Genomic DNA, 27684 nt, shown 5'->3' with positions numbered 1-27684 from the left:
TTTACTGACTGACCCGCCTGCCAGCCACCACCAGACAGGTTTCTGACCTTTGTGCTCTTGGCGGTCATAGACAAAGCCTGCTCTGGGTGGAGGTGCTTCACTCCTCCCCCTGGAAGGAACAACAACACTTGGTGAGCGTTAAAGGCTCTTACCGTGTGATGTGCTGATTTTGGCAGCTCCAACCAGTGGAGATGCCCATTCCCCTGTCCAAGCCCCACTTTTGGTGGCAGGACAGGTGGGAAAATTGTAAGCAGAGTAGGTGCATCCACCTTAGCCTGGCACACCTGAAGGGTTGCCAGGAGCTGAGGTGAATCCCTCTCTTAGAAATTCTCCATCTTGGTTTGGAGAATTAGAACAAATAGGAATAGGGCTGTGCCCCTCTTCCCAAAGGTAGAGGGCGCCAAAGGGGTGTTGTCACCCTAGGGGACAATAGCCATTGGATACTGCCCCACCTCAGTAATGCCCTTAAATTTAGTGTTTAAGGGCTCCCCTGAACCGTGTTCCTCAGATTCGACGGACCAAAGAACATGACCGAAGACGACCACTTCCTGGCCAGGAATTGAACCGATGCAGACAAAACCCGGCAGGAACCCTGCCACCTGTAGTTGGTTCAACAACTGGACCTTCTGTCCTTCCAGAAACCATGCCAGGCCTCCAAGAAACACTAGAGACCTTCCAGACTTCATCCAATCTCGAGATCCTCCCTTTGGGCTAGAGGCTCTAATCCCCGGCATCCACCGGTACAAGAACCGCAGTGGTTGAGGACCAACACATGTCTCTACATGACTCACTACTGCAAGGAGAAACTCATGACTGCAGCGGTAGAGACCGACACTAGTGTTGATGGGACTCTGCCCCACCAGAAGAAAGGACCACAGCTGGTGTTATGATGGTCTAACAACTAACCTGAAATCCAGGTAGTTGACAGGGGCAATGACAATGGTCCGGCAAATACTCTAAGAGGGAAGGGGTTTTGGTAAGAGAAACAAAACAGAGAGAAGAGACACCGCAGACTCTGTTACCAGTACCTGCCGGGATCTTACTTGCAGAATCGTCTACTTCTGTCTGTTTCTGAGTGAAAACAACACATGCACTATATCAGTAACCATACCAAAGATTCAGACAATCGTAGATGCATTATGCTATGAATGTTAATCACCTAAAATAGCGAGAACCTCCCGTACTTGGTACTATGTGGTTCTCAACACACTTGTTCCAGTGACAGGTTATCATAAATCATCACGCTAATACGCTAATACAGGTAGAAAAGAAACAACATGCGACATGTAAATTAAGTCTGCGTATTCCAGCTTAACTTTTTGTATAATCAGTATCTCACCTTAGCGTTATCTGTATTGCTGCCTAAAGGACCACGTGAACTCAGCATGGATATGTGTCTTTCATCAACTAACAGCTTCCTTATGAATATCCTTGTCGTACAACAGCAAGATAAAATGTCCACAGCAGGTTCTATAAATGTGCCTGATTAGTTCTTCAGGTTTCTATCAGCTCAGCATTAACAAAAACGTTCTAGAAACAATCAGTTCCTTGAAATACAAAGCGCAATAGCTACAGAGTTAAAGAATGCATTTAGCATTCACACTTTCCCATTCTCAAAAACCAAAAGGCAAAACATTTCCATTAGCAACGATGGATTTGAAGTAAAATATTTCCTTTTGCAATGATGTCTGTAAATCAAAAGAACTTATCTTCCTGGAATGTCCTGAAATCACGTTGGTGCCGGCTCGAAGAAAACTCTGAAAAGCATCTAAGTGTTGCTAGGAAACGGCTCTATCCTCAGCTGGCAGAAACAAAGTCAAGCACGGATTGCATGACTAACGGCTATTTATAGCTGAGCCTTGGGTGTTGGCCGCGCGTGTCAATAACAGCTGAATCTGCACGTGTCTCATTGTCAGAAGGCATTTCAGAGACAGCTGCTTTGCTGGAAATTGTTCCCTTGCACATTGAACCACCATGTGCACAATAAACACACCATCATGGGAAATAATAAAGGGAAAATGTAAAATGTTCACACACGTTTTACATGTACTTTTAGGTGCATGTTAAAAGAAATGGCATGACAGGTTTTAACAGAAGTTTACAAGTACACATGAGAAGTAGGCAATTACATGTTAACATGTTGTGGGATGCAGACATGGTTAATGTACTTGCCTTGTGCATACCAATAGACAACGCAAGATGGGACACCTGCCGATGTGCATTGATTCCTGACAGTCCTCCCTCGCAAAACCCCTGATGCAGGACGTGGTTTCGAGGGATGTTGGTGGTGTAATTGCCTAACCAAACGAGGAGCGTGGACCGAGGATGCTAGTTCCCAGGAACTTTCTTCTGTCCCATAACCCTTCCATCCTAACAGGTAGTATAAGATAAAACTTTTGTGACCTCATATTCCCACTGACCATTTACTTTCAGGTGAGGGGGAGGTGGGCCTGTTCGGGTATGTATTATGTAGGGTTGTAACATGTAACAGGGACAGATGGAACACTGGATGAATCAGATAATCACTGGGCAGGGATAGTTCCATAGTGACTGGGTTGATGACTTTCTTAATGGGAAATGGGACTACAAATCGGGGCTGCAATTTACGAGACCCATCTAAATGTAAATTCTTAGAAGACAACCAGACCATGTCCCCTATAGCATATTTAGGAGTAGGTCTTCTATGTTTGTCTGCCTGTTTTTTGACCTGTTGTTGGTAGTGTTGGAGATGGGAGCGTACTTGGTCTTGTATTTTATGAAGTTGTGAGTGATGGGTAGAGACGTCTGGCACTGCTTCTAAAAGTGCAGTTTGTGGTATAGGTAACATACGTTGATGATAACCTAATAAACAATAAAAGGGAGAAACTCCTGTTGCTGAGTGTACAGAGTATTTGTAAACAAATTCAACTAAAGGCAGAGATGTGTCCCATTCCGTGGTCCACATAGAGGAAAAACAATGCAGGAGTTCTTTCATGGTCTGATTGAGGCGTTCCGTCTGCCCATCTGTTTGTGGGTGGTAAGCGGAGGACAGACGGAAATCTATCCTCATTGATGAACAAAAGCTACGCCAGAACCTGAAGACAAATTAAGTGCCCCGGTCGGAGACAATTGTAGTTGGTAGCCCATGTAACCTGATTATATGTTGTACGAAAAGGTCCATGAGTTCTTTGGCATAAGGCATATGTTTTAGTGGGACAGAATAAGCCATCTTGGTTAAATAATAAATAACCACCCAGATAATATGGTAACCATTGGAAACAGGGAGATCAATGATGAAATCCATGCTTAATGTACGCCACGGTGCAGGTGGTATAGGCATGAGTTGTAGATAACCAGCTGGAACAACATGAGGGGTATTTAATTGGAAACAAACGGGACAGGTTTGAGCATACTTCTTGACATCATCAATGAGCGTAGGCCACCAAAATTGTCTTTGACATAATTCTGTATTTTTTTAATACCAGGATGACCTGCAAAAACCGAGTCATGTGTCCAAGACAAGACAAGACTATCTGTTGTAATTCCTGGGTTGGAACATTTAAACGATCATTATGGTACAATAAATCCCCTTTTTTGACTAACTCAGGTAATAATAATGCCTGGCCTTGTGCTTTTTGTATGTGTGTTAAAAACTCTTGTGGCACACAGAGGGTAACAATTTTGTTCTCTGAGATAATGGGCTTTACTTGTTCTTTATCCACCTCAGAACTATGATAACACAAACGGGACAATGTGTCCGCTTTCTGTTGTTCCTTGCCAGGTCTATAGGTAATTATAAAATCGTATTTGTTAAAGAAAAGAAGCCAAAGAACTTGGCATGGTGGGATCTACTGGGAAAGATATGTATGAAACTCTCATTAAGGCACAGATAGGGAATTCAGTTCCACAATCATGGGCAGGGGCAGATATCATTGTGATACTTAAGAAGAGCAAACCCCCGCTAGAACCAGGGTCTTATCGACCGATCACATTGATGAATGCGGACGCAAAAATGTATTCAAAGACACTTGCACAAAGATTAAGTAAGGTTATAGAGCAACTAGTCAGCCCAACACAGCACGGGTTTATACCGGGGAAGGGGACCACTCAGCATACTAGACAAATGATCACTATCTTAGATGCTATGGGGGCTGCGGGGGACCCTGTTGCGGCTATATTTCTGGACGCAGAGAAGGCCTTCGACAGGGTCTCCTGGGGCTATCTTTGGGGGGTAATGGAGTGGTTTGGTATTGGTAAAGGATATATTAAGGCCATACAGGCATTATACTTACATCCCACCGCCAGAATAAGAATTAATAAAGGCTACAGTGAGGCAGTGCAGATTAAACGCGGGACGCGCCAGGGATGCCCAGCATCGCCGCTCCTGTTCGCCCTATACATTGACCCTATTTTGCGTAAATTCGAAATGAATTATATGATTCCCCCAGTTATATTACACGCTAAAAGCTATAAAGTATTTGCGTATGCGGATGACGTCGCCATGATCACAATTAATCCAGAAAGGGCCCTTCACGAGATAGAGAAGGAGGCATTCTCCTTTGGAGCAATCTCAGGATACCAGATTAATAAGGAAAAAACACAAATAGTGCAGAACCCGGTCATGACACACCAAGATATTAGAGTGGTAGAGGAAGCAACGTACCTGGGCATAAAAGTTACGGCAGATTTAGATAGATTAGTAGAAGTCAATATGAGACCACTTTTGAATAAAGTTACGGAAAATACGGAGAAAATACATAATCTGCATTTGACTCTGATGGGACGTATAAATGTGATAAAAATGATTACATTTCCAAAATTTCTGTATTTATTTAGGGCAATTCCACTATATTTTGATCACCTATGGTTTAATAAGATAGAATCAATAGTAAATAAACTCATTTGGTCACAGGGGAAGACCAGGAGGGCCTATCGATACCTCACACTTCCTAGGGAAGAAGGGGGTTGGGGTGCACCTGATTTTAGGCTCTATTATTGGGCTGTGGCTATACAGTATTTTCAGGGCTTAATTGGGAGTGAGGGAACAGACCAAGGAAACGGGTCGTACGGACACACAAACGTATATACTGCACTGATGGGTGATGGGGCTAAAAACGGGTTTTTAAATACAATTGATTATAGTTACTTTAAACGTACAAAATTCAAGACCCTACAAGCTGCATACAAAATCTGGAAGGTGATTACAAAAAAAATGGGTCTAGGCAGGGTTAACAGATATACACGGATGTACATGAATCATTCCCTACCTAGGGATATTTCTGGCGACATGGTTATGAGGGAATGGCATAATAAGGGGATTACGAAGATTGGGGATCTCATGAATCAGCAAGGAGGCATCCTGCAGTTCCAGGAGCTTCAAGCAAAATTTAAGGTAGCGAGAAACAGCTTCTTTAAATACCTTCAAATAAGAAGCTATCTTTTAAAGAAGCAGGGAGGAGCACTGGGATTAGGTACATGTCGTCTAATGGAGTACGTAGAATACTGCACACATTGCACAATTCGGCAACTATACGCAGAATTGTATGCTTATAGAAATGATGATAGAGATAAGTCCGTCTCGAAGTGGGCCGACAAAGTGGGGCTACAGCCAGACGGATTTCAGCTGTCTTTAGATTTGGGCTGTACAATATTATGTTCAGCAACCCTACAGTTGCAGCACTACAAGACCTTGTATTCACTATATCACACTCCGGCTAGGATTGCACATGGGGAGGTAACACGGGAATAACTTGCCCGCGCTGTGCCTCATCGGATGCAGATATCGTACATATGTTTGCACAATGCCCTCAACTCTACTCCCTAAAAAGGGAAACAGAGCATTTCATGGATGGATCACTGGGTTTAAAAATAAAGCTCTCAGATGAGTTAATACTGCTGGGGGTATCAAGCGGGTCGGCTAATATACCCAAGGAGTTTGTATTTTTGGTCACTGCAGTTCTGCGTATATGTATAGCCACAACATGGCTTGATAAGGTACCTCCAACTTTCCAAACCTGGATTGCTAGGCTAATGTCTACCTATAATTTAGAAAAAGCAATTTATGACAGAAAGGGAAGAAGAGCCAAAATTCTGGGCAGGAAGATATGGCAACCTATAGATGATTGGAAAAATGGGAAGACTAACAGGCAGGGGACCAGTGGCGATACAGTTAATACCTGTTAAAATGTAAATCGTAAATTGTAAATTGTAATGGCAAACTTAAAATCCCTTTCCTTATTTTGCTTATTATGTATCTTTCTTGGCGTTTTTTTTTCCTTTTTTTTTTTTTTCTTCTAGCTTCCGTTGTTGTATCTTTCACCTTCTTTTTTTTCCCACTTTTTGTGCAATAATTTAATTTAATTGGTAAAATATCCATGGCATGGCCAGAAAATGGTAGAATGCATATAAATGTGCTGTAAACATTTACTGGATTTCTTGGGAAAAAATAAATAAATAAAAAAAAAAAAAAAAGAACTTGGCATGGTGTCAGGACATTTACACTTTGGTAGAACTGCAAGTTGCGATGGTCCAAATAAATAGCTACAGTGTGACGAGCCCCCAACAGGTGGTGACACCATTCTTGAAACTCTAATTTAATAGAGAGCTGCTCACGTTCTGCCACAGTGTAATTTTGTTTAGCAGGCAACAGACTTTTTGAAAAGTATGCTACAGGGTGAAGATGACCAGAGGCAGGATCGCTTTGGGACAAGATAGCTCCTACTGCCACCAGATAAGCGTCTGCCTCAACATAAGACAGTTGTGTCGGATCAGGGTGATGCAAAATAGGTGCTTCAGTGAAAGCCCTTTTGAGATGTTGAAAAGCTTTTCCTGCTTCAATAGACCAATGAAAGCGGATTCCCTTTTTTAGGAGATGAGTAATGGACGCCACTACAGTAGAAAAATTTGGGATGAAGCGCCTGTAGAAATTGGCAAACCCCAAGAATCTCGGAATGTCTTTAATAGAACCTGGGGTATCCCAACGCAAAATGGCTTGCACTTTATATTGGTCCATAGCGATGCCATGTGGTGAAAGAACATAACCCAAGAAATCTATGGTAGTGGCATGAAAAAGGCATTTGTCTAACTTGACAAACAGCTGATGTACTCGCAGCCATTGTAACACTGCCCTTACATGCCCAACGTTCTCGAAAGTGGAGGTGGAATAAATCAGGATGTCATCAATATAACAGATGATGCAGATGTCTAGGAATTCCTGTAGGACTTCATTAATGAAAAACTGGAATGCTGCTGGAGCGTTACAAAGTCCAAACCGCATCACCGTATACTCAAACAGGCCAAACTTTGTCAGAAACGCCGTTTTCCATTCATCTCCGTCTTTTACCCTGATAAGGTGATAAACACCTCTCAGATCCAGTTTTGTGAAGATGGTGGAATTATGTACTTGATCTAATAAAATGGGTTTGAGTGGAAGAGGGTATCTATTTTTTACTGTATCCTTGTTGACTGCACAATAATCGATGCAGGGGCAAAGTTCTTTGTTGTTTTTTTAGGACGAAGAACAAAGGAGAACACACAGGAGAAGTGGAGTGACAAAAAAATTGTCAAGATATTCTCTCAGATAAAGGGTCTCTGGATCAGACAAAGCATAAACTCTACTCCAGGGCAGGGTAGCTCCAGGAATTAAATCGATTCGGCAGTCGTATGACCAATGTGGGTGAAGCTGGGTAGGTTGCACTTCCAAGAACACATCATGAAAGTCTTCATAAGGTCATGGTAACTTAGGGGGTCATTATGATCGCCATCCTATCGGTGAATGGGACCGCCCGCCATGAGGGCGGGGGTCCCGTGGTGGGGTATTAGGATGTGCCCGCCACAGTGGCGGGCACATCCTGCATTTTTAGCATTGTGGTGGGCGGTGCTCTCAGCACCGCCCGCCACAATGCTAAAAATGCATTAATGCATTTGCATAAACAAAGCGGCAGACACCGCACGGTGCCTGCTGCTTTGTTTATGCAAATGCAGGGGGTACCACAGGTGCCCCCCCCTTGTGCACCCCCCACCTTTCCTTCACTCTGGGGGCCCGCAGGGGGCCCCCAGAGTGAAGACCGCATGCCTTTCTGTGGCGGCATCGCCGCCATGGAAAGGCATCTAAATTAGCCCATACTAATAGGGCCGGCGGTGTCTAATAGACACCGCCACCATATTAATCCTTTTCCGCCCCGGCCGCAAGGCGACCGGGGTGGAAAAACGGAGGACGGTCTTTCCGTCTGCCGCGGCCCCCCCCGCCATAGTAATATGGCGGGGGGGAATTTAGCTGTGGATGGCGGGCAGATTGCCCCCGCCCGGCCGGCGGTGGCTACCACCAGCCTGGCGGGGGCAATCCTCCCGCCATCCTAATGGGTTCCTTAGTATCTTGTGTCTCAGCATTCGCACAAACAGAGGCACAATGTAGAGGTGTAATGGGTTGTTACCTCTGTTGATAACAAGACTGGGAACAATGAGTAGAATCTAGAGTGACTGTCCTTTTGACCCAATCAATTTTGGCATTGTGTACCTGAAGCCAAGGTATTACCAGTATGGCTCCAAATACTGGGGTATCGATTAAATCAAATTGAATTTGTTCGGAATGACCGTCATGGCAAATCATGGTCAAAGGTAGTGTTTGGTATTGAATCAAACCAAAAGTCAACTAGGAACCGTCTACGGCTCGAACTGGTTCAGGAATGGTATTCCTCACTGTAGAAATGAGCACCCCCCACCTCTCCTTCACTCTGGGGGCCCGCAGGGGGCCCCCAGAGTGAAGACCGAATGCCTTTCCGTGGCGGCATCGCCGCCATGGAAAGGCATCTAAATTAGCCCATACTAATATGGCTGACGGTGTCTAATAGACACCGCCATCATATTAATCCTTTTCCGCCCAGGCCGCAAGGCGACCGGGACGGAAAAGCGGCGGAAGGTCTTTCCGTCCGCCACGGTCCCCCCCGCCATACTAATATGGCGGGGGGGGGAATTTAGCTGTGGATGGTGGGTGAATTGCCCCTGCCAGGCCGGCAGTGGCTACCACCAGCCTGGCAGGGGCAATCCTCCCGCCATCCTAATGGGTCCCTTAGTATCTTGTGTCTCAGCATTCGCACAAACAGAGGCACAATGTAGAGGTGTAATGGGTTGTTACCTCTGTTGATAATAAGACTGGGAACAATGAGTAGAATCTAGAGTGACTGTCCTTTTGACCCAATCAATTTTGGGATTGTGTACCTGAAGCCAAGGTATTACCAGTATGGCTCCAAATACTGGGGTATCGATTAAATCAAATTGAATTTGTTCGGAATGACCGCCAGGGCAAATCATGGTCAAAGGTAGTGTTTGGTATTGAATCAAACCAAAAGTCAACTAGGAACCGTCTACGGCTCGAACTGGTTCAGGAACGGTATTCCTCACTGTAGAAATGTTCAAGGTGTTAGCAATCAAATATCTAAAAAGTTGCCAGTGGCTCCTGAATCTAGGAAAATCGGAATCACTTTTCTAATTTGAGCTGCCAAAAGCAAGGTAAAAATAAGAGTTAGATGTCGGGGAATGGCAGAAACAGTATTATCCAAATGTTGAGTAGAGACCCTTGACTCTTATGCGCTCGCTAAGGAGGTCTCTTTCCTTATCGGGCTGATAAGTTTTCCGACTGATCGGCCTCAGATGCAGATGAGTCAATACACCCAACTACTTTTGGTGGTGTGGTTGGTTTCACGGAACAACCCCGGGCGAAATGTCTGGGTTTTCCACAATACAAACACAATTTTAGCCGACATCGCTGCTCCTTTCCGTCTTTGGACAAATGTCCTCTAATATCACCTATTTGCATGGGTTCAGGACTATCTGAAGAAGAATGGCTGACTTCCTTTTTCTCTTGCTTTAACACTAGTAATCTAGGCATGTCACTCCGATTCCTTTTTCACTAGCGTTCACCCAAACAATGGTCTAAGCGAACCACTAGATCAATAAATTCCATACAATCAGCAGGAAGGTCAACGATTTGGGCAAGGACGTCCTTAAGCTCGTCTCAGAGCCCCCGATAAAACAATGAAGTTCTTTTTTCGTTAGGCCATTCGGTTTCAGCAATGAGGCGATTAAAGGAGGTAATATACGTCAATAAATGTTTTGTACCCTGAGGCAAATTCAGGAGCTCGTTATCACTAGTCTGAACAAACTGATGCTTGGCAAACAATTTTCACATCACTGCCTTAAAACGTGCAAAATCATGTAATAAGGTATCATCTCTCTCAACAAAAGGGATGGACCAAGTCGCGGTTACTCCGCCTAAATAAGACAAAACAATAGCCACCTTAGTCTCATCACTGGGAAAGGCTGCAGGACAGCACAAGAAATGCAGTTGACATTGATTTATAAATATGTTATATTTACTATGGTCTCCAAAGAAACGTTCTGGGGGAGCCAAAGGAACCGGCGTCGGAGTGGTGACTGAGACTTTAACAGGTTGGGCCACTGGGGCCTCAGCATGCGTGGTGTTCAAAGTAAAACGGGGGCCTGCACCACTACTTCGGGTTTCACTGAATCGCCCCATTGATTCTCGCGCGGTTTATAACGTTGTAAATCCGTTTTTAAGACGGTGTTTTACTTTTCAAAGTTAATACCTCTTGTTGTAACGCTACGAGTAGTCTGGTTAACTTTTGCATATAAAGAGAGTCTTGACCTGAAGCTACAGGATCACTAGTTGAGGTTTCCATCTCAAAGGCCGACCTTAAATGTTGTGGCTTCACTTTCTGTTATGATGGTCTAACCACTCACCTGATATCCAGGTAGTCGACAGGGGCGATGACAGTGCTCCGACCCGCCCAGAATGTATCCCAGCATCACTGAATTACAGAAACAGTGATTCTGACAAATACACTACGAGGGAAGGGGTTTTGGGAAGAGAAACAAAGCAGAGAGAAGAGACACCGTAGACTCTGCTACCTGGACCTGCTGGGATCTTACTTTCAGAATCACCTACTTCTGTCTGTTCTGAGTGAAAACAACACATGCATTGTATCAGTAACTATACCAAAGATTCAGACAATCGTAGATGCGATATGCTATCAATGTTAATCACCTGAAATAGCGAGAACCTCCCGTACTTGGTACTATGTCGTTCTCAACACACTTGTTCCAGTGACAGGTTATCATAAATCATCACGCTAGAAAGAAGCTAATACAGGTAGAAAAGAAACAACATGTGACATGTAAATAAAGTGTGCGTATTCCAGCTTAACTTTCTGTTTACACAGACATAATCAGTATCTCACCTTAGCGTTATCTGAATTGCTGCCTAAAGGACCACGTAAACTCAGCATGGATATCTGTCTTTCATCAACTAACAGCTTCCTTATGAATATCCTTGTCGTACAACAGCAAGATAAAATGTCCACAGCAGGTTCTATAAATGTGCCTGATTAGTTCTTCAGGTTTCTATCAGCTCAGCATTAACAAAAACGATCTAGAAAGAATCAGTTCCTTGAAATACAAAGCGCAATACCTACAGGGTTAAATAATGCATTTAGCATTCACACTTTCCCATTCTCAAAAACCAAAATGATCGTAGAACAACCAGAGTCTGCCAATTACAATAAAGAATGCATTCAGCATTCCCACATCTCCATTAGCATCACTGTCTTTAAATCATTACATGTCCATTAGCTACAATGTCCTTAAAGCAAAATATTTCCATTAGCAACGATGGCTTTAAAGTAAAACATTTCCTTTTGCAATGATGTCTGTAAATCGAAAGAACTTATCTTAGTGGAAGGTCCTGAATCCACGTTGGAGCCGGCTTGAAGAAAACTCAGAAAAGCATCCAAGTCCGTTTCTAGGAAATGGCACGATCCTCAGCTGGCAGAACCGAAGTCAAGCACGGATTGCCTGACTCACGGCTGTTTATAGCTGAGCCTTGGGCGTTGGCCACGCGTGTCAATAACAGCTGAATCTACACGTGTCTCATTGTCAGAAGGCATTTCAGGGACAGCTGCTTTGCTGGAAAGTGTTCCCTTGCACATTGAACCAGCACATGCACAATAAACACACCATCATGGGAAATAATAAAGGGTAAATGTAAAATGTTCACGCACGTTTTACATGTACTTTTAAGTGCATGTTAAAGGAAATGGCATGACAGGTTTTAACAGAAGTAAACAAGTACCTATGACAAGTAGGCAATTACATGTTAACTGTTGTGGGATACAGACATGGTTAATGTACTTGCCTTGTGCATACCAACAACAACTCAGGATCTGACACCTGCCGATGTGCATTGATTTCTGACAGCTGGTTGGCGGCCCCTCCGAGTCTGCCCAACATCAGCAGAACTCCTCCATCCCCTGCGCATCTTCATCCCCACAATTGCGACTGCTGGGCTGGTTGTGCCTCCTTTCGATCCACAGTGACTCACTGACGACTACCACAACTATCCCAGCGTAGGTGGCCTACTGACTCTAATTCATCCCAATTTTTCTCTGCTGACCGCGAGAGCAAACATCATTGCCTGTATCATTGGCCGTGGCGTAGATACTGAACTCTGCATCTCTTCGAGTGCCCACAGTCTCAATTGACTAGCCTTGGGCTCTGCGAACTCTGCACCAGGCCACCCCAGTGTCGCTGGTGGTGCAGTACCTACCTTAAACTGAACCTTGCCCAGGGATGGTCTAAACGTAAGTTGTGTACTTACCAGATGATGTGTAACCCGTTTTCCTTGCTTAATATTGCATTGCATTCTATCTATTACCTCAAACTGTCTATCTTTTTCCAGTACAAAATGTTACTGTTCCGGACTGACAATACCAAAGTATTTCCAAGATCATAAAAGCATTTTCTACTGCCTTTTTTAAAAGTATTACTTACCTGTAACTGAGCTCAACTTGGTTCCTAAATAAAAGTAACTAAGCAATATATTTGCAAAATATTTGGTCTGGAGTCAGTCATTGAGTGTATGTTCCTTTCTTGCATGAGTCTCCACAGTAAATGCATTCACACAATCCTCTGATAAGCCTAAATGCTCAGCACAGTTACAACTAAATTGAGAGTAAGTTATTATCTACTGTAACCTCTGCCATACCTTTGGGGACTCACTGGACTCTGTGCACGCTATACCTCTTTTTCGTATAGTATAAATAGAGCCGAATTCCAACATTTCCCGCTACAGAGGGGTCTGGAATTTCCTGCCTCCCTGCCCTTGTGTCCGTCTTTCTGGGGGCAAAATAGGCTAGTGTGAAGTCTTTTGTGTTTGAGCTGAGCCAATGCCTTTGAAGTGCAAGTGTGGTAGGTGATAGCTCCACCTCCATATCAAGTCAGTGATGGCTCATCCTGCCAACACCTCGACCCTCTATTGTGATGCTGTCTGGGAGGAATGAAAATGGCAAGCTGCCAACTACGCCTAGTCATGTGACCCAGGAACAGGCTGTATGCACCAAATGGTTAGTGCAAGTAAATGCCAACTTTCTAAAGTGGTATTTTCCAAACTGTGACTTAAAATCCTACTTTACCATTAATGATCATTTTAAGTTTCAATTTTCCAGATACCAAATGTGACTTTTCTACCTTTTCCGAATCAAAAGATGGCCCTTATTAAATATAATAAGGTAACCCAATGTTATCTTATGGGAGATGTTGGCCTCGCAGTAATGAAAAATGAATTTAAGTGTTTTTCACTAGCAGGATATGTAAACTTAAAGTACATGTCCAACTTTACAATTACAATGCACCCTGCCCTCTGGACTGTCTAGGGCCTACCACGAGGTGACTTAAATGTAATAAAAAGGGAGTTTTAGACCTGGCAAGGGGCATTATTTTACTTCGTCAAATTGGCTTTTAATGCGGAGTACAGACTGTGATGGCAGACCTGGGAGAAGATTTAGGGGCTATTTAAGTGGGATGGGCAATCAGTGCTGCAGGCCCTCTGGTAACATTTAACTAACTAGCCTTGGATGTGTTGTATAGCACTTTAACAGGGACTTATAAGTAAAGTAAATATGCCATTAAGGTGTAACCCGATTTTAGCAAGTGACCACAAGCAGTTTAGCTCTGGCCAGCAGTGGTAAAGTGCACAGAGTACTAAAAGCCAACAAAATGGGTTCCAATAACAGGAGAGGTGAAGGTAAAACGTTTGGGGTGAACCTGCAGAGAGGTCTAGGTTCAACATCAAATCATTGGTGAAGTCAGACTTTTTATCAATATTAAGGTAATGGTACTTTGAAAAAGGTTACCTTTTCCCTTTCTAAGGTATCTGAAGGCTAATTTGCATTACCCACCAGTTGAAGCCCTCAGAGTGCTCAAGCCCTGAATAAGGTGTTAAAACTGCTCCCAGAGCAGATACAAAGGCTTTGGTGTGGGGTTGTGTTTCAGCTCCTCTGCCGGGATGACCATTTGGGCTGCACCATGGAACTTGATTACCTTTAAAGGAGTCTCCCCAGTTACAGGCAGATGTCAGACGATACCTGCACATCCCCCTTCTTTCTTCCCCTAGTCAGAGAGGCGCAAATACCAGTGGGGTGGGAGCTGATCCTAGAAATGGTTTGAAGGGACCACCACACAGGAGGCGTTTGGTCATTTCTCTGACTAGTCCTTTAGGCTTGGCACACAGGCTCTACACATGGGGAGAAGAGTTTCACCGTCTTGGATTTAGGCAGAGTGGGGCACTTTGGGGTTATCTGTAGAAGGACACACAGGAAATGCTGCAAATGTGGGTATGGTAAAACCTGGAAACCTTTACCCCATTATTAAGGAAGAGACAGGAGTCACCCTCACCCACAAGCTGGTGCCGCACAAAATGTGGCATCCCCAGTACCAGCTTCAAAAAACTACTGAACTTGAGAAAGACCAGAAGATGACTGAACATGGTGTCTGAGACCGGAGAAAAGCACTGAAGGACTAGACATGCTCTCTTTTGTACCTAAGACAAATAAATGGACCACATGCGTCACAATGCTGACCTCCTGTTCAAGGTTCAGGGACACATCAAGCTGTAGGAGGCCTTTTCTGAAGATTCACAGGTGATTAGTTCCAACTGGACCTGACCTGGGCCCTGGTAGAAGCCGCTGCTAGAGTGAGTTCTGACCCTCAAGACCTTCTTATATTTTTATCAATGTCGTTTTGTTGTATTTAATAAAATATACTCTTATTTTAATTTGGTATTTATCTTGTGTTGTGTTTTGCCTTTATTAGTATTGGGGTACTGCATAAATACTTTACACATTGACTCTATGTTAAACTTGTCAGCTCTGTGCCATAGCTATCAGGAGCTTGAGCTCAGGCTAATTTAGTGCCTTTTGGAGTTCAACTAACAAGGATCATGTTTATTTGTTAAGGTGGGTCATCACCCGCCGTTAACTAAAAACTAAGAACATCATTAGTCCGCCCGCCATCCTGACGTGAAAAGGGACTGCCCACCAAAAGTGCGGCGGTCCTGTGGGGTGATTAGGATGCGCCTGCCACACTGGCGGGCGCATCCTGCATTTTTAACATTGCGGCGGGCGGTGCTTTCAGCATCACCCGCCGCAATGCCAAAAATGCATGCTGTGCATATGCATGCACAACATGGCGCATGCACAACATGGCAGGCAACGCGTGGTGCCTGCCATGTTGTGCCCCCCCCAACATCCTGGGGGGGCACGCAAAGGGCCCCCAACTTCACAATCTGCATGCCTTTCTGTGGCTGCAATGCCGCCACAGAAAGCTGCCTCCCGCCTGCATCCTGATATGGATGGTGGTGTCTAGCAGACACCGCCACCATATTAAACCCTTTTCCGCCCAGTCGACTTGTCGACCGGGCGGAAAAGCGGCGGACTGTCTTCCCCTTCGCAGCGGTACCCCCCACCATACTAATATGGTGGGGGGAAATGGGTGGCGGGCGAGGAAGGATGTAGGGCGGATCGCCACCGCCATGCGGATGGTGGTGATCTGCTCAACATCCTAATGGACCCCTACATTTCTTGCACTCGGATACGGTGAGCATCCCAGGCATAATGACATCCACTTCTTACATAATGGTGAGCCTGGCATAATAGTAGCTATTTTTAGGATCAGTTGGCCATCCATTATGTCACTTGTTCTACGATTTACATAGAAGTAAATCTGCAGAGGGCAAGATAAAACCATATGAAATGTTTTGTGGTACATCAGGTTTTAGCAGCATACTGTACTGCTAGAAACTCACACTCTAAGGCTTAATTTATTTTTAACAAGTCCTATTCATTTACATAACCATGCACTCACTCATCAGTTTACCTATGAATATTCTGTGCACTCACTCTTCATCAATCTACGTCTCTTAAGACTATTAATCCATTCATGTGCTCAACCATTCATGTAACCTTCAATGCATGTAATCACTCACCTATTGTTTTTGCCATTTGCACTGCACACCATCTGCTGCTGGTACACTAGATAGTGCGATGTTTCAAGACTGCTATGGTGCCTCTGGTATCGCAACAATACTGTTAGCACAATAATGACTTTCAAAACAGTTCTGAGGTGTCAATTGAAGACTAAAATTTGATTTGGTTGGTGGAGATGGGTGATGAGTGGAGAGAATGGATGCTTGTCTCCGGTTCAAGGAAGACCTGGCTTGGCAGTTCGGTCTTGACTGTTCCCATGAGGCACAGGCTCAGACTGATTTGCATATGGCTGGGACTGAACCGAGGTGGCAAAGTGAGCTAAAGAGTGATGATGGATTCAACCCAGATCTGTTCTGGGAGTGTCTGAAAAGTTTCAGCACTCCGTCCATCATCTCTTTGTGTTTGCTTTATTTTCCCTAAGTTGGCAGGGTATGCCCAGATGTGGGTCCCTTGCTCACTTTGCCACTGGATTTAAGCAAGCCTGGCTGATGAGGGGTGTTACCCCAAAACCAGTCCCAGAATATTTGTCTCCAGTTCAGGGAAGACATGGCTTGGCAGATCCGGCTGGACTATTCCCTTGAGGCGCAGGGTCAAGACTAATTTGCATATAGCTGGGTCTGAACTGAGGTGGCAAAGTGAGCTAAAGAGTGATGATGGATTCAACCCAGATCTGTTCTGGGAGTGAGTGTCTGAAAAGTTTCATCACTCCGTCCATCATCTCTTTGTGTTTGCTTTATCAATGACATCACCAATAGCTCAATTTTTTTATAATGCGAGACCTATTTACAGCGAGATAGAGCGAAAGAGAAAGAAAGAGAGAGGGGGAGCAGCTGGCAGCCGCAGAGAAGGAGAAGTGGACACCGTCCTGTTTTCTCTGCAGTCACAACACCTGACTTACCACACCTTCAGCAGGACGGTAGCAGAGTCAGGAGAAGACCTTTCCACGTGGGAGCTGCTGAGATGGACCTGAGCTCTGCCGAAAAAGACTGCCTTGATATAGATGCAAACATAGAAACAATTTTCAACACTAATTCCCCTTGCTAAACAAAGACATACAATACCACACCTCTCTTTTTTAAGATATGTTTACATGAGCATGCATGGAGGCAGCCCAAAAGAAAGCAGCAGAACGTGATGACAGCATATGTTAGTTTCACAATTTGAAATACACAGAAAGCTGTAGCTAATGTTACTTGGCAGAATGTGTAATAATCCTACATGTCAAAAAGGTGACTTATTAGATGGAAATCGAAGGAAGCCTCTATCAAAAGGCAAGACAGCTTTATGAATGTGAACATCACACGCCCAAAAATTAGACAATGAGCTCCAAATCTCTATACATTGTCTTCTTATAGTAAGTGTGAACATTTTCTTCACTTAAATGGCTACAACTTAACATTCATTGCACTCTTTTGAAAGTGCCACACCAAGTGCACATCTTAGGGCATGTGGAGAAAGATCTGGGTTGCCAAATATAACTCAAAAGTTAACATGCAATGGCAAAGCCAGTCGGTCGCTCCTATTCAAGGTATGGGTTTTGTCAATATTTAATGGCTTTTAGCTATTCTGTAAAGCCCTGTAGCTGCTGTTCAGCATGCCGAAAAGTTATATAAAAAAATTTATGACACAGCCAGTGCTTGCTGCATCATAGGGCTTGTTTTTATTGTTGGCAGGAGGGAGATTGGGTTAAGAGTCTGCATGGATGTAGGGTGAGACGCACCACAGAAGACGGGTGGGGGAAAAAAGCGATGTCCATGTCATAGGGTTTTTTTTTTGCTATAGCGGGTGGGGGGCAACACAGACAATGGGGGGGTGCAGGTTGGAGGAGCAACATGGGCGGCAGAAGAGAGAAGAATTATGAAGTTTTTTTCATGACGTGGGGGAGCAGGGCAAAATGAACAGCAGGAGGGAGGCTGGTAGCAGGGTAACCCTTTCCTCCCGCCATATTGGGGGGAGGAAAGGGTTGCGCTCCAGCTCCTGGCCGCCTCCCACCCTCCCAGGTTACTTAACCACCACCAGAGCGCAAGCGCACTGACTTCAGTTGTGTCTCACCCCTGAGGCGGAAGCCGGGGGCTTAGCTCGTCAGCTTTTTAAAAGTGTGCATTCTATGTTGTTTTTGTGGCATTTGATTTCACCTTATGGGAATTTTTTAAAAATAGAGAGCCTCACCTTACCGTCCTACTAGACAACTAAGATCCACGACACAGCATCAACTAGTGGTACCGCGTACAAGGAATGTCACCTGGGGAGACAGACTTTTCATGGTTACAGCAGCCAGACTCTGGAACTCCCTTCCGCTAACGATTAGATCAACTCACTCTCTTCTCCAATTCAGGAAATTGCTGAAGACATGGTTGTTCGACCAGTAACTCGTCCGCTCCTAACCATCTCCGACAGAATTTTCCTCTTTTTCTTCAGAGACATTAACTGAACTTATAGCGCCAAGACGCCCACGGGCATTTGCTGCGCTTTATAAATTGTAATAATAAATAAATAAATAAATAAATAACGCAGAAAAATAGGGTGATAACTCAGATGACATAAGTGAGGGTGGGACCAACTCCTCTAATTCAAATATGTATTTTATTAGAAAAACAAGTGCATATTTAGATTACACGTTTAGTTCTAAGAGCATTGCAGTTACCCGCGGGGCCAGACTGGGAAACTGAAAGCAGCCCTGGAAAATGTTGCCCGGCCAGCCCTCGTCCGGCGAGTAGCGTGCAAGCACAGCAAGCGAGCCTGACCACTAATAGGAAGTTAGGGGGGGGTTCAGCCCCCTAGAAAAAAATGGAAAAATGTAGACCAAAATGGTGAATTTTACAGTACATTTTTCATTACATATTCAATTGTATCACCTTTCAAAGCACAGTAAATAGTAGAGGATGACCTTAAAGAGCACTAGGTTACGAATCGACATTCTTTCAGAGAGCACCAAAAATAGACACCAGTAGTGAATTACAGGGAACAAAGTAGAAAGTGAGACCAGCCCCATATGGCGTGTAGCGAGCAAGCGTTATCTCTATTCCCCCTCACTTGACTGCATGGCTTTACCTCTGGCCTCCCTCCCCTGCGAACACATTTCACCTCTTCCACATCTTGCCCCTCACTTCATTCTCAGCCCCGGCATACTCCATATATGCACTATTTCACTTCGGGACATCCCCCACCCACTCCTCTGTCATCTCTGCCATCCCTCACCCACTGTTGTAGTATCTCACTTCTGGCTCCACTCTCCCCTTTCACCTATGGTCCTCTCCTGCTTGTCACCTCTGACATACACATGTATCCTCGGCACAAATCTGGTTCTCTCACCCTGACCACCTTCCGCCTACTTTTGCATTTCATTCCTGCTCCATACACTCGCAGCCCTCTGTCACATCTTGTCCCTTCATCCCTTGCTGCCGAGTCTTACAAAGGGTCCCTCACTGCTCTGTCTCATGTCATCTCTGAACCCTTCTCCCTTTTGTCTTCTCTTACTTTTAACTTCACTTACTCAGAGACTGGCTCCAACAGGGCAATTCACAAGGTGCCACCGTGTGTCAGACAATATTGATTCCCTTCGCATGGTCACCCAGAGGGCAGCAGATATTGCACGACGGCTGGGAAGATGAGTTGGGAACAAGTGCACAGAGAGTTTCCAGCTCGTTTTATGAACCTCTGAAGAGTCGATGTCCATTAAGAGGTGATAAAACACATGAGGACATCAGCAACAGCCTCAGCAAACATTTTCTTTGAGAGGAGATTGGTTGAAAGGGAGAGGGGTTAGAAGTGCCTCTTAGGTAATTCTCAGGATGAGGCTTGCCCCCTGCAAAGCCCCATCCCACCTCATACGGCAAAATATATTTTTAAGTTGGTAGGTCTGCTCCCTTTTTTTTTTTTATTTTTTTTTTTATCCTCATATTGCGGTTGAAGGGAAAGAATGACAGGCATTTGGGAGACCAGCATCCAACAAGCCAAGTGTTTAACTTGGGCTGCCCCTGATCGTCTAACGGGAGGTACAAGGGGTAGGCCTCGTTCTTGGTCTGATCCGTTCTCCACTGCATACCTCCATCTTATTCAATAATTCCATCGTTTCGGTAGATCTTTGACCCATTAGATAATTGGCAGACTTCAAGTCATGCCAGGAATTATTGTCCGCTTAATCATTGGAATCAAAAAGAAAAAAGAAAAAGAAAAAGAAAAAGAAACAAAGAAAAAACACAGCAAAGGGGCCTCTGGTAAAGAGAAATGAGTTATTGTCTAGATTCGATATACTTTTCCAAGATCTCCCAGTATTTCATATTTTTGTTTTGTTTCCTTTTTCTATCTAGGTTACTAATTCTTATTGCAGTGTTTAACCAGCTTTCATGTGTTGGGGGAGATGGTTTTATCCAATTAATACATATCTCTCTACGTGCTAAGAGAATCATAACAAATAATAAATTTTCTTGATGTTTATCTAGCTTTGTCTGGTTAAATTGAGTATTGCAGTGTATCCCAAAAATAATTAAAATAATACTCACAGTTATTGGAGTTGCCAGCATTGCAGTTAGAGTCTTACCAATTTCTTGCCAATATGGTATAAGCGAAGGGCACCCACCGAACATATGTATATCATCCGCTTTTTCCTCTCCACCTTTACTGCATGATTTTACTGTAGCTCCTCTGAATTTTGACAGCTTTTTAGGAGTCCAGTACGCTCTATGTATGGAGAAAAGGTGGTTTCTTTTTAAAGGAGCGGCCTTTACACATGACCAACATTTTTCTACTGATTTGTTCCAAAGTTGGCAAAGATCTGAAGCTTCGTTTTGCAAGTCTTTCTTCCATGTCTTTTCAACAGTTGTTTGGTCTTCTTTTTCTGTTTCAATTAGTGCCCAATACCATTTTGATACTTCTTTCTTTATTGCCGTTTCGCTAATCATTTCTGATTCTAAATTCTCCGGGTCTAAATCTCCTTTTGGAATGGTGCTTGCCCAACTGCTCAATTGGTAATATTTAAACCTCGAAATTTTATGATCTGCGATTATTTGCAAATGGTCCCATGATAACAAGGAATTCCCAGATAGAAGTTGTCCCCATTTTTCAATTCCAGCTTGCCTAATTGGTTTTGATAAGGAATCTTTTAAACAGTCAGGAGTGCCTGGGGAGTCCCATATTGGAGCCAAGTTACTATAGTATGAAATCTGTGTGATTGATCTTATTTGATTCCAGATCTTAACAGCATTGTTCAGAACCTTTAGTTTGACTTTTTTGAAAAATTTCGGATGGCCGAATTTGAAGAGGAAATGATCCTCCCCCTTTGTCAAATAAAACAAATGTGTTGGATATGCTTGATGTGCTTTTAGTAAGACTCTGATGTTTTTGAATTGAAAGGATCTGTAATATTCATATATATCCGGACTTGCAATGCCCCCTTGTTCCTTCTTTCTCCTAAGTTTATTCCATGAGATTCTTGTGCTCTTGGATGCCCAAATAAAGCTAGCTATTTCTCCTTGTATCTTTTTTAGGGCTTCCTTTTTAAATTCTAATGGAATATTGTTAAAAAGATATGTGAATTTTGGAATGATTGACATTTTGATTATATTGGATTTACCTAGGAAGATTAATGGTAGACCTGACCAGATTTTCAAAAGTTTTCTCGTTTCATTCATAACACGTGTAAGGTTTGTTTCTACTAGTTTTCCAAGATCTTGTGTTATGATGATTCCTAAATATTGTATTTTATCCTTCAAGAGTGGTGAAATTAATTGTGAGTTCCAGCTCATTATTTCCGTTTTATCGATATTAACCAGATATCCAGATACTTTACCAAATTTATTCATCTCTTCCTCAATTACCAGATTAGAATTATTATAGTTATCTGTGAGCACCATTAAGTCATCTGCGTAGAGCGCTACTTTTCTTGTCCATTGTGAGTATCTAAAAGGTGTGATGTTAGTATTATTTCTGATAGAACATGCCAAGGGTTCAATATATAAATTAAAAAGAAGCAGAGATAGAGGACATCCCTGACGTGTACCTCTTTGAATCTCAATATTTTCCGTGAGATTGCCATTAACAGCTACGTTTGCTCTTGGGCTTGAGTATATTTCACTTACCATGTGATTAAAATTAATCCCGAAATTACTTTTCTCTATGCTTTTGGTTAGAAAAGCCCAATTAACCCGGTCGAAAGCTTTAGCAGCATCATAAGTAAAGAGTGTAAGGGGCAGATTTTCCTGTACAGCTATATCAATTGTTGCTATAAGCTCATGTGTAATTTCTTGTATCTGTCTTCCCTTAATAAAACCTTTTTGGTCTGTATCAATTAATTTAGCCATAACCTTAGATACTCTTTTCGCTATTATATTCATGAAGATCTTGTAATCACAATTTAGGAGCGATATTGGTCTATAAGAAGCGCAGTTCTTCGGGTTTTTTCCCGGTTTTAATAATATGCTTATCGTAACGTCGTTCCATGAGTCTGGGAGCCTTTCATGTTCTATATATGTTTTATTAATTGTTTCAGTTAAAGGTTCGATTAATGTTTCTTCCAATGCGATATAAAATTCATTGGGCAAAGCATCTGGGCCTGCAGCTTTTCCCTTCTTTAGATGACTTATGGCGCTCCTTACTTCTTCTACTGTTATTTCGGAATTCACCGATTCCGCTTCTTCCTCTGTCAGACACGGGAGTTGAATCTTCTCAAGATAATTTTTGATTTCTTCCTCCGTAGGATTTGTGTCTTCCTTGTATATTGAGGTGAAGAAATTAAAGAATTCCGTTCTAATTGCACCATCATCTGAGAGAGTGGATGATTGATCTTGGTTATATATACTTAATATATTGTTTCTGGATTGATCTGTTTTCATTTTCCAAGCTAGGAGTTTTCCGCATCCTTCACCATACTCATGATTCGCTAATTTACTGCTCTCCCATTTCTCTTTGACTATATTCTCAAAATAAACTGTCAGATTTTCTTTTGAGTTACGAAGTTTTTCTTCCAGATTTTCCTTTTGTATTTGTGGAACATCACATTCCAAGTGTAATTCATCTTCTTTGATTTCTGTTTCCAATTTTTTGATTTCCTGTTTTTTTTGTTTGTATTTATGAGCGCCTAGACTAAGCAATTTTCCTCTGATTACCGCTTTATAAGCATCCCATACCATTTTTTTTGCTGTGCTGTTTGCATTATCTTGGAAGTATTGTTGAGTAGTTAATATAAGTTCCTCCACGCATCGGTCGTCTCTTAAGATTGTGCGGTCAACTGTCCACCTGCTAGGCATTTGTAGTTGCGGTAATGTTATATTTAATTGAACGGCAGAATGGTCCGATAAATGAGCGGGTAAATGTTCGATACTTTTAACTTTATCTCTCAAAATTTTGTTTAATAGAAAGAAATCTATTCTTGATTTATGCCCTAATTTTTTATTGTGGAAAGTGTATGGGTAGTTTTTTATTCCTTTTGATTTCCACATGTCTTCAAGCAATAAGTCTTTTTTGTAGAACCCTAACCACTCCCTCATCTTCGGAAGGTTCCATTGTTTTGTTGGTGGGGATCTATCAGTTTTAGGATCTCCTATAAGATTAAAATCCCCTCCCATTATAATTGGAGCTGGGTACGTTAAAAGCTCAGAATAAAGTTTTTGGAGTGGATCCGCGTCGTCCCTATTGGGTCCATAATATCCCACAATAGTCAAAGTATGATCTTCAATTCTGACTTTGGCGATTGCCCATCTGCCTTTGCTGTCCACCTTGTCCTCCTCTATTTTGGCTTTGAGAGATTTCTTTATAATAATTACTACCCCTTTTATATTGCACTCTTGCGTGGTATGTATACTTGCTCCAATCCAGTTTAGATTTTTTGCTAATTGAGACCATTCCTCATTTGTTAAGTGGGTTTCTTGTAAGATAATGATTTCACTCTCTGTTTCTTTGAGGTATTCCATAATTCTTCTTCTTCGTGATGGTGTTCTGAGCCCGTTAACGTTCCATGTTAGGATTTTTATAGATTTCTCTTTTGCCATTTTAAATTGATTTTGCATTTGAGGCATCTTTTATCTCCCTTGCCAATCTTTTCATATTCCAATTTTGAGGATTTTTTTTTGTTTTTTTCCCTACTTTGCTCCCCACCCATGTGTATTTACAGTTCTGCATTTTGTGATTCCTTTTCAGTTTCCCTCCCCGGGGAAGCCTCCTTTTTTTTTCTTCCAGGTGTTATTCCACCCGGTTTTCGTGCTCCGTTTTCTCCAGGTAATTTCTTCTTTGAGTTTAAATTAGTGGTTGCTTCACCCCATATACTTTCTATTTGTCTTTTCTTTTCTACGTCTTTATGGACTTTGGTTCATTCTTATTTTTAATATATCGAATATATCGAGTGTGTCTGAGTCAGCCCTTGATTTGGTGATTTATTCATTGTTTAGTTGTCAATTTCAATTTGATCTTTTATTAATTGAATAAGGTTCTCTACCTCCTTTGGGTCCCTTAGGTTATACATTTTGTTTCGCCACATTATTCTGAGCGAGGCAGGGAATTTTAGTTGTACGCTTGCTCCAAGTGTTTTTAGCTCCTGCATATACTGCCCCAATTCCCATTGCCGATCTTGTGTAATTTTGCAGATATCTGATCTGATGCGAAATGACCAGCTCATTTTGTTGAAACTTCCAATTTTTAAACCCTCGCTCAGTATTTTTTCTTTCAAGGTGTATGTTCTGAAGTTTACCAAGATTTTTCTCGGGGTTTTCCTCTCTTTGCTTTTCCTAAAGGGGTCTCTATGTACTCTCTGGATATCTTCCGCTAAGTTGTAGTCTTTTGTCCACGGAAGAAATTCTTCTAGTAGAGATATTACGTAGGTCTTAATGTCCGTTCCCTCTGAGTTCTCAGGGACGTTCAAAATGCGAATATTATTTCTCCTTCCTTGATTTTCCAGAGATTCAAGTTTCTCTTTGACTATTTTATCGTTGTCCTTCAAGTGTCTTATCTCTCTTTGGGTGTTGTCTACTCTCTTATTTAGTGAGCTTAACTCGCTCTCTACTGCTGTGACTCTGACCCCTAAGTCATTTATTTTTTGATCTAGGCTTTCTACTGCTTCTTGTATTTTGTTCTGATTCGTCTCAGAAATTGCAAATTTTTCTCGCATTTCCCCCATTATTTTATCCATCATTTTACCCAAACACAGTTCTAAGAGGTTTCCTGTCGCACCTCTGTCTCTGTCTCTGTTTTCTTGCTCGTCTTCGTGAGTCTCTTGGAAATCTTGGGACTCTTTGTCATTTTCGATTTCAATTTGTGGTGAGGTACTTGTACTTGATTGAGTTAAAGAGATTAGCTGTGCTGGTTGAGTTGTTAATAATGGTTGTTCCATTGAAGAGGTCATATTTGTGAAAGGATCAGGCGGAGATACCGACTGCATATTTCCTCCTATCAAAACTTCCTTACCTACAAGCTCTCCAACTTCTTTTCCCAACTTGTGGTTAGTATTCAAGGCGCCTGCTGTAATACTTGAAAACTGTACAGGCAATGTTTCTAATGTGCTTTTTGTATTCGTTGTATCGGTCGTGTTATTAGCCTGATCTTGGTTTCCACCTCTCACTTGTACCACTTGTTGTACTTTAAAATATGATCTCAACGATGGAGTAATCTTTATTCTCTTCTCTTTAAGTTTTTTTGATCCTCTACTTTTTATACTCTCCGTTAACTCCTCTAATCGCGAGGGGAAAAAAACAGCCTTTTTGGTGTTCTTAGGGGTCATGCACTTCTTCTTTGTTGGCAATAATAGACTCTGTTTACTTAGACTTTGATTCCTGAGACAGTATGCTGATTTTTTTCCCTCTTCCAATCCTTCTTGTCCCGAAAAAAGAGGCCCTTGAAGATTTCCTATTCCCTTCTTTGCTCTAGATCTAGTAAAATAATTGATGTTTGGAGGGGTTTCCTCTTTTTTGTTACTTTCACTGATCCCTGGTGTTGAGGTAGTGTGGTAATTGTGAATATTATCAATGTTTTTAATTTGTGGGGCTTTATTTTCTTGAATTTCTGCTTCTGGTTCTGGTTCCGGTTCTGGTGTAACTGGTTCTGCTTCGCCTGCTTCACCTGTGCAACTGTATGCTCCTCTCTCTTCCACTAGAAAGGGCCAGAGACTTTCGTTGATTCTTTCACTCATCCAACAAACATATATTGATTTTCCTGTTTTTACTTTATTTTCTCCCCAGCAATACCCTTTGTTGTAGAGTATGTTGTGAAGAGTGTCAGATATAGTCCTGTGGTTAACAGCATACGCTTGAGAGTTCTCTCGTGGAGCTGCCTCAGTAAACTTTTCACCAGCCCTTCTCCCCTCTGTTATATTGCAACCGATCGCCACAGACACTGAAACTGATGCAGCGCGACCCTGCTCGCCACAGCTACCGCCACCGCCGCCTCTTCCACTCTTGCCCCGGAAGAAGAATCGTGCTGTGAGGGTTTTCCTTCTGCTTTCACCGGCGGCTTCACGAGCTCTCTTCCATAGCCCGCCTGACGAGTCAGCTGCCTGGGGGGGCTGCAGCTGAGACGCTACCGGGACCGGGATCAAGATCTGCGCTAAGTCCGAGCGCAAGCCTGTCATGGGAGCTCCCCCTCCACCTCTCTGTATGCACAGCTCCAGGGGAAAAGGACCCGTAGATCAAGAAACCTCATCCGCAGCAGGGATTGCTCACCGCGGTGAACCACGGCGGACTCTTCACTCTCGTAGTGCAGGTAACGGGGAGGCTATCTGAGGATTCCCAGTAATGGGCGGCGGGGGGAATCAAGTGTCAGAGGGCGGTGGCGATAATAAGCAACGGACACAGACCGCTACCAAAACTAGGACTGCTCGTTTTCTTTATACATTTAAATCATTGCCATTGCCATTCTAGTCACATTCTAATCACTCTGCCTCTACGAGGTCGATCGGGAAGCTTGTGTAGCGGTTACCTGGAGATTTCTTCCACGGAGCTCGCGACCAGCATCTTCAGCCGGCCGCCATCTTCCCCCGGCTGGTCTAGGTCTGCTCCCTTACTGTATCTCACAACTAGTGTCCCACTTGTCAGCTCTACCCGGCTCCAGCAGCCTTGTCTAACTTCTGGACCACCTCCCCTAGTAGCGCCTTCTCAACTCAAGTTCACTTCCCATAGCACAGTATCCTATCCGGCCCACTCCCGAAAGCTGTATCCCAAGGCTCATATCCCCTCATTGCTGCTCTGCTGTCCCTCTGAAGCCCTACCAGCATTAGCTCTCTATCTTCTAGGGCCCACCTCTTCCCACTGTCTCATCTCATGTTGGACACCTTCCCTGTGGGGCTGTGTCACTTCTACCAACATTTGCACCCCTGTTGCGTCACACCTATGTCCCCCTCGCCGGATGTCCCATTTCACCTCTGGTTCCATTCTACCCCCTGGAGCATCTC

General features: G+C 43.2%; 1 protein-coding gene across 2 annotated transcripts in view; it reads right to left on the bottom strand.

The window, feature by feature from the left end:
* LOC144773554 (ecto-ADP-ribosyltransferase 5-like) overlaps positions 1–27684 on the bottom strand; it is a 358428-nt gene that overhangs the window by 319197 nt on the left and 11547 nt on the right. The window contains exon 1 of one of the 2 annotated variants that reach the window (XM_078658650.1): positions 11042–11218. The exons of the other annotated variant lie outside the window; for it this stretch is intronic. The gene's annotated coding sequence lies outside the window, so the exon portion shown is untranslated. Of the gene's footprint in view, positions 1–11041; positions 11219–27684 lie in introns of those variants that run through there. 2 annotated transcript variants of the gene reach the window in all.

The sequence above is a fragment of the Lissotriton helveticus genome, chromosome 8, assembly GCF_964261635.1.
Source record: "Lissotriton helveticus chromosome 8, aLisHel1.1, whole genome shotgun sequence".
Lineage (NCBI taxonomy): Eukaryota > Metazoa > Chordata > Amphibia > Caudata > Salamandridae > Lissotriton > Lissotriton helveticus.
The sequence above is the reverse complement of the archived record's forward strand: the minus strand, read 5'-3'. Positions and strand labels throughout refer to the sequence as shown.